The sequence below is a fragment of the Chrysochloris asiatica genome, unplaced genomic scaffold, assembly GCF_000296735.1.
Source record: "Chrysochloris asiatica unplaced genomic scaffold, ChrAsi1.0 scaffold00124, whole genome shotgun sequence".
NCBI lineage: Eukaryota > Metazoa > Chordata > Mammalia > Afrosoricida > Chrysochloridae > Chrysochloris > Chrysochloris asiatica.
Genome location: NW_006408642.1, coordinates 1,110,668 through 1,123,809, shown reverse-complemented (window position 1 = coordinate 1,123,809; position 13,142 = coordinate 1,110,668).

Below are 13,142 nucleotides of genomic sequence, written 5' to 3'. Positions count from 1 at the left end.
CCCATCACCAACTTCCCAGCAACCAACAAAGACTTCCCCTTACCCCCTTTTAGTATAATTTCTTTTTCTTAGTCTTTTACAGTAGTGGTCCTATGCAGTATTTCTCTAGACAATTTTTGTCAGGCAAGAATTCAGATTGATTGACACCAATTTTAAAAGAGAAGCCAGAAGGCCATATATTTGTTCTTAATTCTCCTGATATTTTAATCTTTTCAAGTAATTGAGAAAATCGAAAAGCTAAAACTTATGAAGGTCAAACAAAATAAGAGCCAGGGTTGAATTTGGCTTTCACCACTGGTTTTCCACATCTACTTTGAAGTCTGAGGACAGCCAGTGCACGCTGAATGACAAGGTCACATTTCCTTTGGGCGTGCTCTTTGTCCCTGCTGGTTTCCATTCATCCTTTAGAATGTTGCAAGGCAAAGACATAATGCCGGCTGGGACAAATCCTTCCACGTGTCGACAGCTGATGACACACTGTGAAAACCATCAAGGGCGAGAGAAATGAGAGCAGGAGCAAGATCAAAGTTTCTGAAGTCCCTCCCCCTCCATGCAGACCTTCTGTTTCCTTGAAGCTAAGAGTCAACCTACATCCACTTAATTCATTTTAATTAAAATTTTCAAATGTTACCACATTAACACATGAAGCCAAGCCTTAGGGAACTTTAAAAAAAAAACACCACAAAAAACAAAAAACAAACATGCCTACTGTTATGGATAGAAATATGTCCCTAGATACTAGATATATGTGTTATAAATCCTAACATCTATGCCTATGGTTATAAGCCCATTTGGGAATGCGTTGTCTTTATAAGGCAAGATTTGTGTAGGGTGTATCTTGTGTCATCACTTTTGAGATATAAATGAGAATGAACAAGAGTGCAAAGCAGAGATCAGGTAAGAGATAAGCCAAGACACATAAAGATCATCTAGAAGCAGAAGCTTAGAAGAGACAAGGACGTTCCTCCAGAGCTTACAGAAGGAGAAAGACTTGCCCTAGAGCCAGTACCCTGAATTCTAACTTCTGTCCTCTTAAATAGTGAGAAAATAAATCTGTTTGTTCAAGTCACCGCTTGTGGTATTTCTGTTATAGCAGCAGTAGATAACTAATACAGAAGGTGGTACCAAAAGAGTGGTGTGCTGCTTTAACTTGTGAGATCACTTTGGGAATTGGGTAATGGGTAGAGGCTGGAGTAATTTTAAGATGCCTGATAGTAAAAGCCTAGTAGCCCTGGTAGTGTGGTGGGTTACACACCAGCTGCTCCAAGGGGGAAAGATGAGACTTTCTGCTCTCTCTATATGGTTGCTATGAGTTTGAACAGACTCACCAACACACAGCAGAAGTAATAGTAAAAGCCTAGATTGTCTTGAAGAGTCTGTTGGTAGAATTATATATGTGAAAGGAAAATCTAATGAAAGCTCAGAAGGAAATGAGGAGAGCTACAGAGGAAGTCTCTATTGTCTTTAAGAACACATATGATGCTAGAAATATGGGCATTAAATAAATTTCTGGTGAGGATTAAAAAGAAACTGATGAACATGTGATTGGACACTGGAGGAAGGGTGATACTTTTTATGAAGCGGAAAGAACTTGTCTGAATTATGTTCAAATATTTGGTGAAAGGTAAAACTTTTAAGTGATAAACTTGGATATCTGGGAAGATATTAAAGGGTCACACCACTTCATCTTGCTGCTTATAGTAAAATGTGAGAGGAAAGAAACAGACATAAAATTATGATCTGTGCAAAATGAAAACAGAATGTAAAGACTTGGAAAAGTATTTTGTATAAACTAAGGACAAGTGTTCTAGGATATTCCACAAAAATGTGTCTACACAGTTTTTGTTAAAGAGATTAAGTCTGTGACCGATGGATATAACCAACTACCACAGCAGAAAATCCATCAACTTAGACTGAAGTACACAGATAAAGAACTAAAGGAAAGACTATTGCCCTCTCTAAGACTGAAACTCAAAAGGAACCCATGAGCAGACATGTAAGCTTGCTGGTGACCACATTGGTCTACAGGTGAGTAGAAGAGGGGGAAAGGCAGCAGTGAAGAAATGGGCTGAGTTCAACAACGTCCCATAGACTGCCATTGACCTGGAGATGAGAGAGAGAAGAGGAAGGGCTAGTTGGTCCAAAGTGTGATGACACCTGGGGACACCTGAGTTCATGGACAAGGACGTAGCCATAGAAGGCTAGAGCTGACAGTGAAACATCCAGCTGATATGAAGTGAGGGAAGATGTACAAGAACGGCCATACTTGCAAATAGTATGCATATGACCTAGCCTGGATGGCTTGATAATCAGAACTCGACTAGAGGAAGATAAAAAATAATTTTTGATAAAGGAAATGAGTGTAAATTGCTACAATTTGATGAACTTGATCTATACTTATGGATGCAGTAGCTCAAAATACCAACAGAGAGGGAAGGAGTCTTCACATCAAGTATCAATGCTATCCCTTCTGTATACAGGGTAGATAGGGACAGGCAACTTAGACATTGCCTACCTAAAATGAGGGGGTGATAAAGGAATGAATGACTAGCTTACAAGCTTTAAGAGGGAGTATAGTTTTACTAATGAAGATCAAAGAGCACAGCCTTACATATGGATTACAACTCAATGTAAAGAAAACAAAAATCCTCACCACTGGACCAATAAACAACATACTTATCAATGGAGAAGAGATTGAGGTTGTCAAGGACTTCGTTCTTCTTGGATCAACTATCAACACTCACGGAAGCAGCAGTCAAAAGATCAGACGACGTATTGCATTGGGCAAATCTGCTGCACAGGGACTTTTTAAAGTATTGAAGAGCAGAGATGTCAGCTTGAGGACTAAGATGCGCCTGATCCAAGCCATGGTATTTTCAATAACCTCATATGGATGCAAAAGCTGGACAGTGAATAAAGAAGATCACAGAAGAATTGATGCCTTTGAGTTGTGGTGTTGGAAGAGAATACTGAAAGTGCCATCGACTGCCAAAAGAACCAATAGATCTGTTTTGGAAGAAGTGCAACCAGAGTGCTACTTGGAGGCCAAGATGGCTAGGCTTCGTCTCTCATACTTTGGACACATTGTCCGGAGAGAACAGTCGCTGGAAAAGGATGTCATGCTGGGTAAGGTGGAGGGTCAGAGAAAAAGAGTAAGACCCCCAATGAGATGGATCAGCCAGATGACATCATTGATGGCGTCAAGTGTGGCAGCGGTAGTGAGGTTGACCCAGGATCGGACATTTTTTGTTCTGCTGTGCATGGGGTCGCTATGAGTCGGTTCCGACTCGATGGCACCTGACAACAACAACATAGTTTAAAAGTGTGTGGGGGAAGATAGAGTTCTCACTCAATAGTTTTCATCTTGTCTAGGTAAAGAGAAATGGGGATAAGATTCTTATGATTCAATAGCAAGTAATTGTTATCATGACAAATTGCAATGGTCACAACTGTAAAGGTAGAAATTTTATAACAAAAAAAGGGGAGTAGTTAATCTTACAGTCCATAAACAAAGAAGTCTATGACCAACAAAGAGAGAAGAGCACAAGCAGAATGCAGGACCTTATTCAGAGAAGCAGCAACACCATGGATAGAGGCAGAGATGGGGACATGGAGAGAAGGAGCAGCTGAGGACTCTAAATTCATGGAATTAGAGGGACTGAGAGCTGGCGTCCAGGAGGCAGGCTTGCAGAATGTGCCCTTTGGTGGTTTAAATTATTATGTATGCCTGAGTGTTTAAAAAAAAAGAGAGAGAGCTAAAATGAATAGAGAGCAATACTGTTAACTGATGGTACATGGAGGGGATTATAATCATTGTAATGAAACAAAGTATATGATTTGTTGAATGTAAAATTGATGATCTGTCCTGTAAACATCCATTCAATTCACAATATAAAAAGAATGCTGTCTGCCTCTTGGAATTCTAAAGACATGAAACAGGTCACAGGAGCTACATTTGTGCTGATCTCTAAGATGCTCCCGGGATGGTACTTTTGATATACTGGAAATATCTAACTTGTACCTGTTCCACCACTGTATTTTAGAAGCAGCTAACTGGTAGTCTGTCTTTCACAGGTTCACAGATAAAGAATTTTGCTTCAAAATTTTACCATGTAAAGTCTCACATATATTTGATTTAGATCGCTCTGAAGATGAGATCTTAGATTTAAAGTTGACTTAATATTTTTGTGATGATGTAATGAGGTGCATGTGTCTTTCATGTGGCAAGAGCATGAATTCTGGGAGGGAAGTGCTAAAAGGTTGAAATTTATGGATTGAATTATGTCCCCCAAAATGTGTTCTAAATCATAACCTCTATATTTGTGTTTGTGGTAGCAGTCCTGGTGTGGCACTGTAGGATAAGCACTGGACTGATAACCACAAGGTTGGTGGTTCCAACTTCCCAGCTGTTCCTCAGAAACCTTATGGTTTCTAAGTCAGACCTGACTCAATTGTACTTAACAACAACATATTTGTGATTATAATTACATTTGGGAATGGAATGTCTTTGCTATGTTAATCAGTCAGGTTTAGAGTAGGCTGTATCCTGAGTTCGTGTCTTTTGAAATATAAAAGAGAATAAACAATCAAGCAAAGCAGATGTGGGGAAAGAGAGAAGCCAAACCACATGAAGATCACCCAAGAGCAGAAGTTAGGAAGAGATAAGGGTTTTCTCCTAGAGCAGACAGAGACAGAAAGCCTTCCCCCTAGGGCTGGAACTGTGAATTCAGACTTCTAGCTACCTAAACTGCAAGAAAAATTTCTTTGTTAAAGCTATCAATTTTGGTATTTCTGTGATAGAAACTTACTGTGTGCTTGGTACAGTCTTTGAATGTCTTAAATGATTTGCCTTACAACAACCTTGTGAAGTACAAACTAGCCTCTTCACTTTACTCATGGAGAAATAAAGGCACAGGAGTGGGGAAGAAATTTGCCCAAGATCACCAGCTAGGTGATGGAAACACTGGCTTTTAGATTCTGGTCTGTGGTCTTCAGAGTCCTTATTGGCTTCATGTTAATATTCTTTTCTTGGACACAAACATATTAAGTGTAAACATGGTAGCAAATGTATAAGCATCGTAATGGAGATGAATGAAATGTGTAGTACAGACAGGGCTTCAAACTGGTTCAATCCAGTTTGACATCATTCTGAGAATTTGCTTTTCTACCCCAAATATATAGAACCAGAATATACATTTTTAACAAGATTCCCGGGTGATTATTATGTATACATACCTTTAAGAACCACCTGAGGATATTGTTAAAATGTAGATTCTTATTCAGTATATCTGGGCTGAAGAGGCAAATTCTCATTAAGGGCCCAAATGGGAATGAACTTTTATAAAGACCTAGTTTGGAGAATTGAAAAGAGATGTGCCTGTCCAGGTGATGCTGATGCTAACTTAGTGTGCACATGGATCACTTTCTGGGCTCTGAGTCATCATCAGATGTAGGTGAGCCTCCAGAAGTACCCAGATGATGTCCATCTTCTGACATGTCTACTATACATGGAGAAGCAAGTCCATGAGCTCAGCCTGGGCCCTCACAACCTTTTGAGAAGAATCACTGACCAGAACTGTGACAAGGAAAGAATGTGACTGATCAAGGTGAATCTATCACACTTCCAGGAAAAGTAACTCCTCAGCCATGCTGCTTTTTGTGAGCTCAGGAGAACTGTACCTGTCCACATATGGTGCTATGAGACTATGGAGGTGGGCTCCCTTTGGTATATTGCAACTTAGGACAGCACCAGATGCAGGTGTACCAGGTTTGCCTCTGTGATAACTGAACAAGGTGGTTTATTGCTGGCAGTACCAAGAAGATGTAAAGAAACTGTCAGATACTGATGGCACCCTACCCAAATCCCTTTTACTGAAGGGAGCACCCATCAATCAACTATTGTGAGTGTTGATGCAAGATGCTTACAGCTGTCTCTTCTCCATGGAATTGTCCTTAGCTAGATGCAGGCTGCCTCTCCCAGCAGGCTACTCTACTATCTCTACTCTCTACCCCTGCCCCACTTGGGCACAATCTGTAGACACAGATTGGTTGACACGTGCACTAAAGCTCAGCCCCCTCATCTTCAGGGTGTACTGCTCTGTGCTTTAATTCATGCTCCAGAGTTCCCCAGGAGCTAAGGGAGATTCCAACTGAGTCCACATCCTTGCTTAGCTCCTTCCCTAATCTATCCTGTTTTCCTTGTTGCTTTTTTCCTGAGGGCACTTTTCCAATAAATTAGGTGTACCCCACCCCTGTCTCTGGCTCTGCCTCTAGGGGGCCTCACCTAAAGCAGAAGCTCACATGGGCTGGGTTCTGCTTACCACCAGGTATTCTTTGAGTCTTCACCAAAACAGCATGTGATGGGTGTTAGTATCCCATTTTCACAGATGAAAAAACTGACTCTGAGAGGAGAATTCACTGTGTTTATATGTACTAGACCAGGACTGGCCTCCAGGTGTGTCCCCATGTGCTATTCTGCTTAGGCTGAACTTCCAGTACTTCATTGAATTCACTTTCGCTTGTCACTTGGTCCTAGGACACAAATCCAAGGTGTGCACAGTGAAGGCTGGGAATGAGTCTGAGTTGGTGGGAACCTTTGCAGGTGGGCTTCTTTGTGGCTCTGATCTTGGGTATCTCTTATCAGTAAAGTCCAGAAGGTCAAGAAATCCCAAGAGAAGGCTTTCTATGCCTGCATCTCAATTGATGTTATTGAAATTTATTCTTTTAACTTTTACCCAGGTTCTTTTATCCAAATTAATTTTTTCTTTCCTCCAGTCTTCCATGGGCACAGTTTTGCCAGAAGGAAACATGCCTGGGTTTTGATCCATTTGTCAATAGGGAACTAGAAAACTTGGGCTGAACAAGACTAAGAGAATCTAAGAACACCATCTTCCTATGTATATAACAAGCTGCTCATGGTTGCCAAGAACTTTGAGTCAACTGCCCAATTTGATCCTCAGATATCATGATACACATATAAAGATAGGGCTCAGGTTCCTTTATGGTTCTAACAAGTCTAGGATTCCTGGATTTAAGATAAGAGGAGTGGTCTTTAATTGAAGCAGGAAGGATCCATTGTGGTCAATAATGGTGGGAACACAGGTCTGGTTTCCTTGTGCAAGAGGATGAAGACATTTGAGATAGAGTTGTAAGGACAGCAACGGGAAGGTGATCTTGGAACTCTGGAGACTAGCATCAGGCTTCCAGAAGTAGGATTTTGCATCATTGTCAGGGCTGAAACAAGAGTCTCCATTTAGAATGTACCCATAGGGCTTGTTCCAGGAGCCTCACTCATCAGTTAGAGAAGCCCTCATGTTGGGTGATATGAGTGGTTACAATAAAACTTGCCTTAAAATTTGTCTTGTTGTTGAGTCCCACTGAATCAGTTCCATCCCATAACGACCCTGTATAGCATTTCTGAGGAGTGGCTGGTGGGTTTGAACCACTGCTCTTGCAGTTCAAACTGCCATTGTATAAGTTTCCTTGTATAAGTGGACTTGAATCACCAATGTTGTGGTTAGCAATCCAGTGCTTATCCCACAGCACCACACCAGGACTCCAAATTAGTAAGGATGTATTAGGAAATTTTGACAAGACATACAGGCAGATAGGATGAGAGATAGCATGTTGGAACTTTTAAAAATAAGTCCTTAACTCCATTGTTATAAGAGGTACGTGTGGGTGGTCATGCTAGGATCCTAGCAGTGGGTCGTTTAGGAGAGTCAAATTCTCACCTCTTTCTTTAGCTTTTTGGATCACCCTATAATCTCTATTTTCAGCAATCTCTCTACCACTCTCTGGGAATATTGGGTGGAAGGGGTTCATAGCTTCCTAGTATAGGTCTTTGTTGGGAGAAAACCTGGTTTGGTCAGTTCTGTAACTCCAGGTTTGAAAAAAACACAACTCACAGTTGAAATTCTGGCGGAACACAGTGCAACAGAAGCAATTAGTACGTGTTACTTCTTCTAGTACTCCAGAAATGTGCTCTCCTAACGAGAACCCCAAGGGTTTATAAATTTTGCCTGGCCTAGTTGGAACTGACGAAGGCAGAAGACGTTAAAAATGTGTTTTAAGCTTCAGGCAATTAGAGCAACCTTACAGCACCCCTGACACCAAGAGGATTTTTATTGAATTTTTATCTAATATGAACATGATCTAATGCCACTGAGCATCATGGCTCTAAGGTTCACCTGGTTCTCTAGGAGAGTATCTTTTGGTTCAGGATTTAAAGAAGACAGTGTGATGCTTGGGGTCCAGACCTTTCTGGGAAAATATTTTCATGAAATAAAACAGCCTGACTATTAGAACTCTGTGCCCATATTCTAAATACATGCCTTGAAGACAGGCTTTGGATAGAGAAAGGTTACCCACAAAACTTCATTTGAAGGAGGTCCTGGAGGAGAGGGCAGGTTCCTTTCATTCAAGCCAGGAATATATCAAGGGAGCAGAAAGAAAGGCTAGAGACCCTAGTGGTCCCCATCAATAGTGAATCTCAAAGTGTGGGCCAGTAGCATCCACATATCCTAGGAACTTGCGATTTTCTGGCTCATTTCCCAGAACTGCTGAACCAGACTCGGAGTGGGGCCCAGAAACCTGTGCTTTGCCAGGCTCTTCCAGAGATTCTGTTGTCTGGGTAAGTTTGAGAACCACTACTTTACATCAGGGAGTCCTGGTATGGTGCCATAGGATAAGCATTCAACCTTAAGGTTAGTTTGAACTGCAAAGTTAGTGTTTCAAACTCACCAGCCACTCCCCGGAAACCCTATACAGGGCCACTGTGAGTTGGAACTGACTCTATGACACTGAACAACAACAACAACATTTTATATCAAATAAGGGATCCTTAATCTTGTCTTCAGGTGCATGCATTTTTATTGACAGATATAGTGTTTGAAAAGTTTGAACTGGTCTCCAATGTTTCAAAATGGGTGTTTTTACATAAAGTCCATATTTCTGGATTTTCTTGGGGAAAAAAGTAGGAAGATGTAGCCACAGGGTGCTTGCACACATACCCACAGGGCACAGGCTGACAGGTTGAGAAGAGGCTACTGCTCTTAGAAAGAGCATGAGTCCTCCTGTGAATAGTAGTCCCCTCATTACCTGTCACACTGACTGGCTTTGTCTATTTCCATCTGCAGGTATGTGCGTCACTGACTTATAGTCTATAGAATGTCAAGAGTCAACTCAAGCTAAAGTTCATTCACTATGCATTTGTTGAACATCAAAGTGATAGCATGGGACTTTCTACCACTCTCACACCTTCTTCTCTCCCTGACCTTCATCAGTCCCAAGCCCATCCTCAAGACCATCCACTTTGGCTTAAGAGGGAAGGACTTGGTTACCTTAATACCCACAATACAGTAATAGGTGTTGGTTAACACCAGCAAGAAATAAGTTTCTTTGCTTAACCTGATCTGCTCTCCAATCTCACTCTGAGAAAGTGAACTCATTATTTTGCTCAGAAACCAAGGGACAGCGAGTGGTCCCTTCTGTTAGGTCTTTATCTATGGCTTGGGGGTCATCAGAGGTCTTTCAGCAGCTGGTAGCCCCTGAGTCTGTGATTGTCTAGGATTCTTTCCCCCTCATTCAACAAACACTCAGTGACTATCTTCTTTTTGTTAGACACTGGGTTGGGCTCTGAAGGTGTATGTTGTTGTTGTTAAGTACTGTCACTCATAGTGACCCTTTATAGGGTTTCCTAGGAGCAGCTGGTGAGCTTGAACTGCCAACTTTGTGGTTCAAACCAACCCTGCAGTTCAGCGCATTAATTCACAACATCACACCAGGTTTATACACAGTCTAAAATGTCTCCTGCTGATGGCAGACACCCTACCTTTCATGTGAGTTCTTTAGTATGTTGTGTTCCTTTTTCAAACACAAGTCTTTCTACATGAGGCAATCTCTTTACTTCCTAACTCTTTCTATAGTGAGAAGTTTCCACCAAAGTGCTTTACTCTGTTGTTGTTAAGTGCCATTGAGTTGGTTCTGACTCATAGAGACCCTGTATAGTGTTTGTTTCTCAAGCAAGGAGTAGGTTCTGAGGAAGGAATGAAAATAAAGCTAGGGGGAAAGTAAAGTACATGTGCATGGGAAGGGAGAGTACATTGGTTTCTTGTAATATCCATAACAAATGATCACAGACCTGGTGGCTTAAAACAACACAAACTCATTCTCTCACAATTCTGGAAGCCAGAAGTGTGAAAACAGGGTTGCCAATAGGATTGGTTCTCTCTGGAAGCTCCGAGGGATCTGCTGTTCCATGACTGCTAGTTTCTGGTGACTGCCAGCAATCCTTGGTGTTATACATTGGATTGTGTCCCCTCAAAATATGTGTTGGAGGCTTGATGGTAGATTGGGGAGAAGTGATGTGAGGACCTCTGCCAGTGGTGGCATGGAATACCAGATGAAGCAGGTTCAGGGGATGGTCCCAGAACTCTGAACTACATTATTAAGTCTGAAGGCTTACAGCCAGTGAAATATGTAGCAGAAGCAAGAAAACTGGTGTTTTCTGATCAGTTGGCCTCATTGGCTCCTGGAGTGGCCATCTTAGACAAGACAGAGTGGGAGAAGTATCAGAAGTGTGCAGACATCTGAACCATCTGCAGAGATAAAGGTATGGACATTCTTTTTTATTTGTTTTTTCTTTTCTCTGTTCATTGGTCTCTCGCTATATGCACACCTCCAATCTGGTGACTAGAGGGGGTGCCTGAGCAAGTGAACACCCCCCTACCCCAAGGGTTCTACTATGCATGCACACAGATTTGCTCAACAGAATTTGCAGCACAAAATGGCTACAGCCAACCCTGATCTGTTAATCACTAGGAAAAAGGCCTAATTGGAAGTTGTAAAGTGGAAGAGAGACAGACTAAGAAGAAACAGGCTGAAAATGAAATCTTGAGTTACATCATAATGACCAACAATGACATCTTGAAATTTCTCAGGCAGCCTTGAAGGCAAGAAGCAGAGAGAGGGGCATTAAAGTAATACTCATATTTTGCTACAAAAATTTTTCCCCCTTCTCATTTCTGTGATTATAGACAACAGTATCCAATTTGTCTTTTTTGTTGTTGCAATTTTGGGGTTCCCTTTTTACCTTTAGGGAGCTCTTTCTCACCCTACATTATCCAAGAATATACAGAAATTGTGGTCATATAGTCAAACAACAATCATACCCTATAAAATACCACCATCCAGGCAAGAACTAATGCCAGCTGCTATACACCAGATAGACATTCAACACCTACAACAATTACTCTGAGTTAAGTAAATAGAAGGGTGAAAAGGGAAGCCCATCTCCTGATCACATCTAGCTGAAGGCAATCAGAAAACATAATAAAACATCAACATACATTCATCTAATTATGGAGGTCACATCTAGCTAACTACTGAATATGCCCAAGAAACAGATGACCATATCAGCACATGTCCAGAAACAAGATAAAGTGACTGGGACAAATGAGCTGGAAATAGACTTAGATATCACACTGGAAGGAGTGCAGGGTTTGGACATGTCTTAGAATGAATTCAGAAAAATGATACTGAAATGTATCCAAATACTTCACAGGGGGTTTGAGAAAAATGAGGAAGAAGTCAGTAGAACACTACAGGAACAATAAAATAAGATAGATACAGCTTTGGAAACAATTCAAAACCTACAAAAAGATGTCCAAACGATTAATAATAAAATATCAGAAATGGACAATACACCGTAAGGACCAAAAAGGAGAAGTGAAGAGATGGAGGCCAGAACTAGCGAGCTGGAAGACAAATCTCTCAATACTGCTAAGATAGAAAAGCACGCAGAAAAAGAATGAAAAATGTGAAGAAAATCTAAGATTCATGTTGGACAACATGAAGAGGAATAACTTAAGAATTACTGGCATTCCAGAACAGGAAGAATCACACAAGTCCACAGACAAGACAGATGAAGAACAGCTGGAATAAAATTTCTGTAACATCCTAAAAAGTGAAAAGATAAGCATTCAAGAAGCTCAATGAACCCCAGGAAGTATAGACCCCCAAAAGAAAATCACCAAGACACATCATAATCAAGCTCTCCAAAATTAAAGAGAAGGACAGACTTCTGAAAGCAGCTAGGGAAAAGAGAAGTGTTACATACAAAGACAAGCAAATCATATTAAGCTCAGATCTTTCAGCAGAAACCATGCAGGCAAGAAGGCAACAGGGAGACTTATATAAAATCCTGAAAGAAAGAAAAAAAACTGCCAACCAAGAATCATCTACCCAGCAAAGCTGTCAATCAAATATGAGAGTATAATCAAAACATTCCAGGATAAACAGAAGCTAAGGGATTTTTCCAAAGCTAACCCAGCACTTCAAAACATCCTAAAGGGAGTTCTTTGGACTGAGACCCAACAAGAACAGACAACAACCAGAGATTGATATACATGGTAGAACCACCTGGGACTCAATCATCAGATGGAAGAGTCCAGAACAGAACAAAACTATAAAAATGAATTCAGAGTATTATGAAAGGTCAGTCTATGATCAAAACAATTACAATGTGAGAGAAGGTAAAAATATAGGAACAGAGATTGGGTGGTGAAGAGGTCAGGTAGTTTACATGATAAAATAGACTGTCTTAAATGGAGGAAAAAGCTAATAGAATATAAGGTAACCTCAAAGTAAATTAATACTTCACAACATACCAAGAAAATGAAAATTCAAGAAGAACATGGAAACATTAAAACTATGAAGAAACTGACAAGAAAGTACACCAAAACCATGAATTCAGCACAGGAAGACATGTAGAAAAAAGAAACCAGCAGCACCACAAAAATACAAACAAACATAATGACAGCAATGAATTCATACCTATTGATAATTACACTGAATGTCAATGGATTCAATGCACTAGTTAAGAGAAGGAGAGTGGCAAAGTGGAGAAGAAAACAAGATCCTTCAATATGTTGCCTGCAAGAGACACACCTTATACACAAAGACAAAAACAGACTAAAAGTCAAAGGATGCAAAAAATACATACCAAGCTAATTGTAATAAAAGAATGAGCAGGAGTAACAACACTAATCTCTGATAAAATAAACTTTAAGGCAAAAACCACCATAACAGATAATGATGAACATTATCTTATGATTAAAGGGTCAATTGAACAAGATGATATA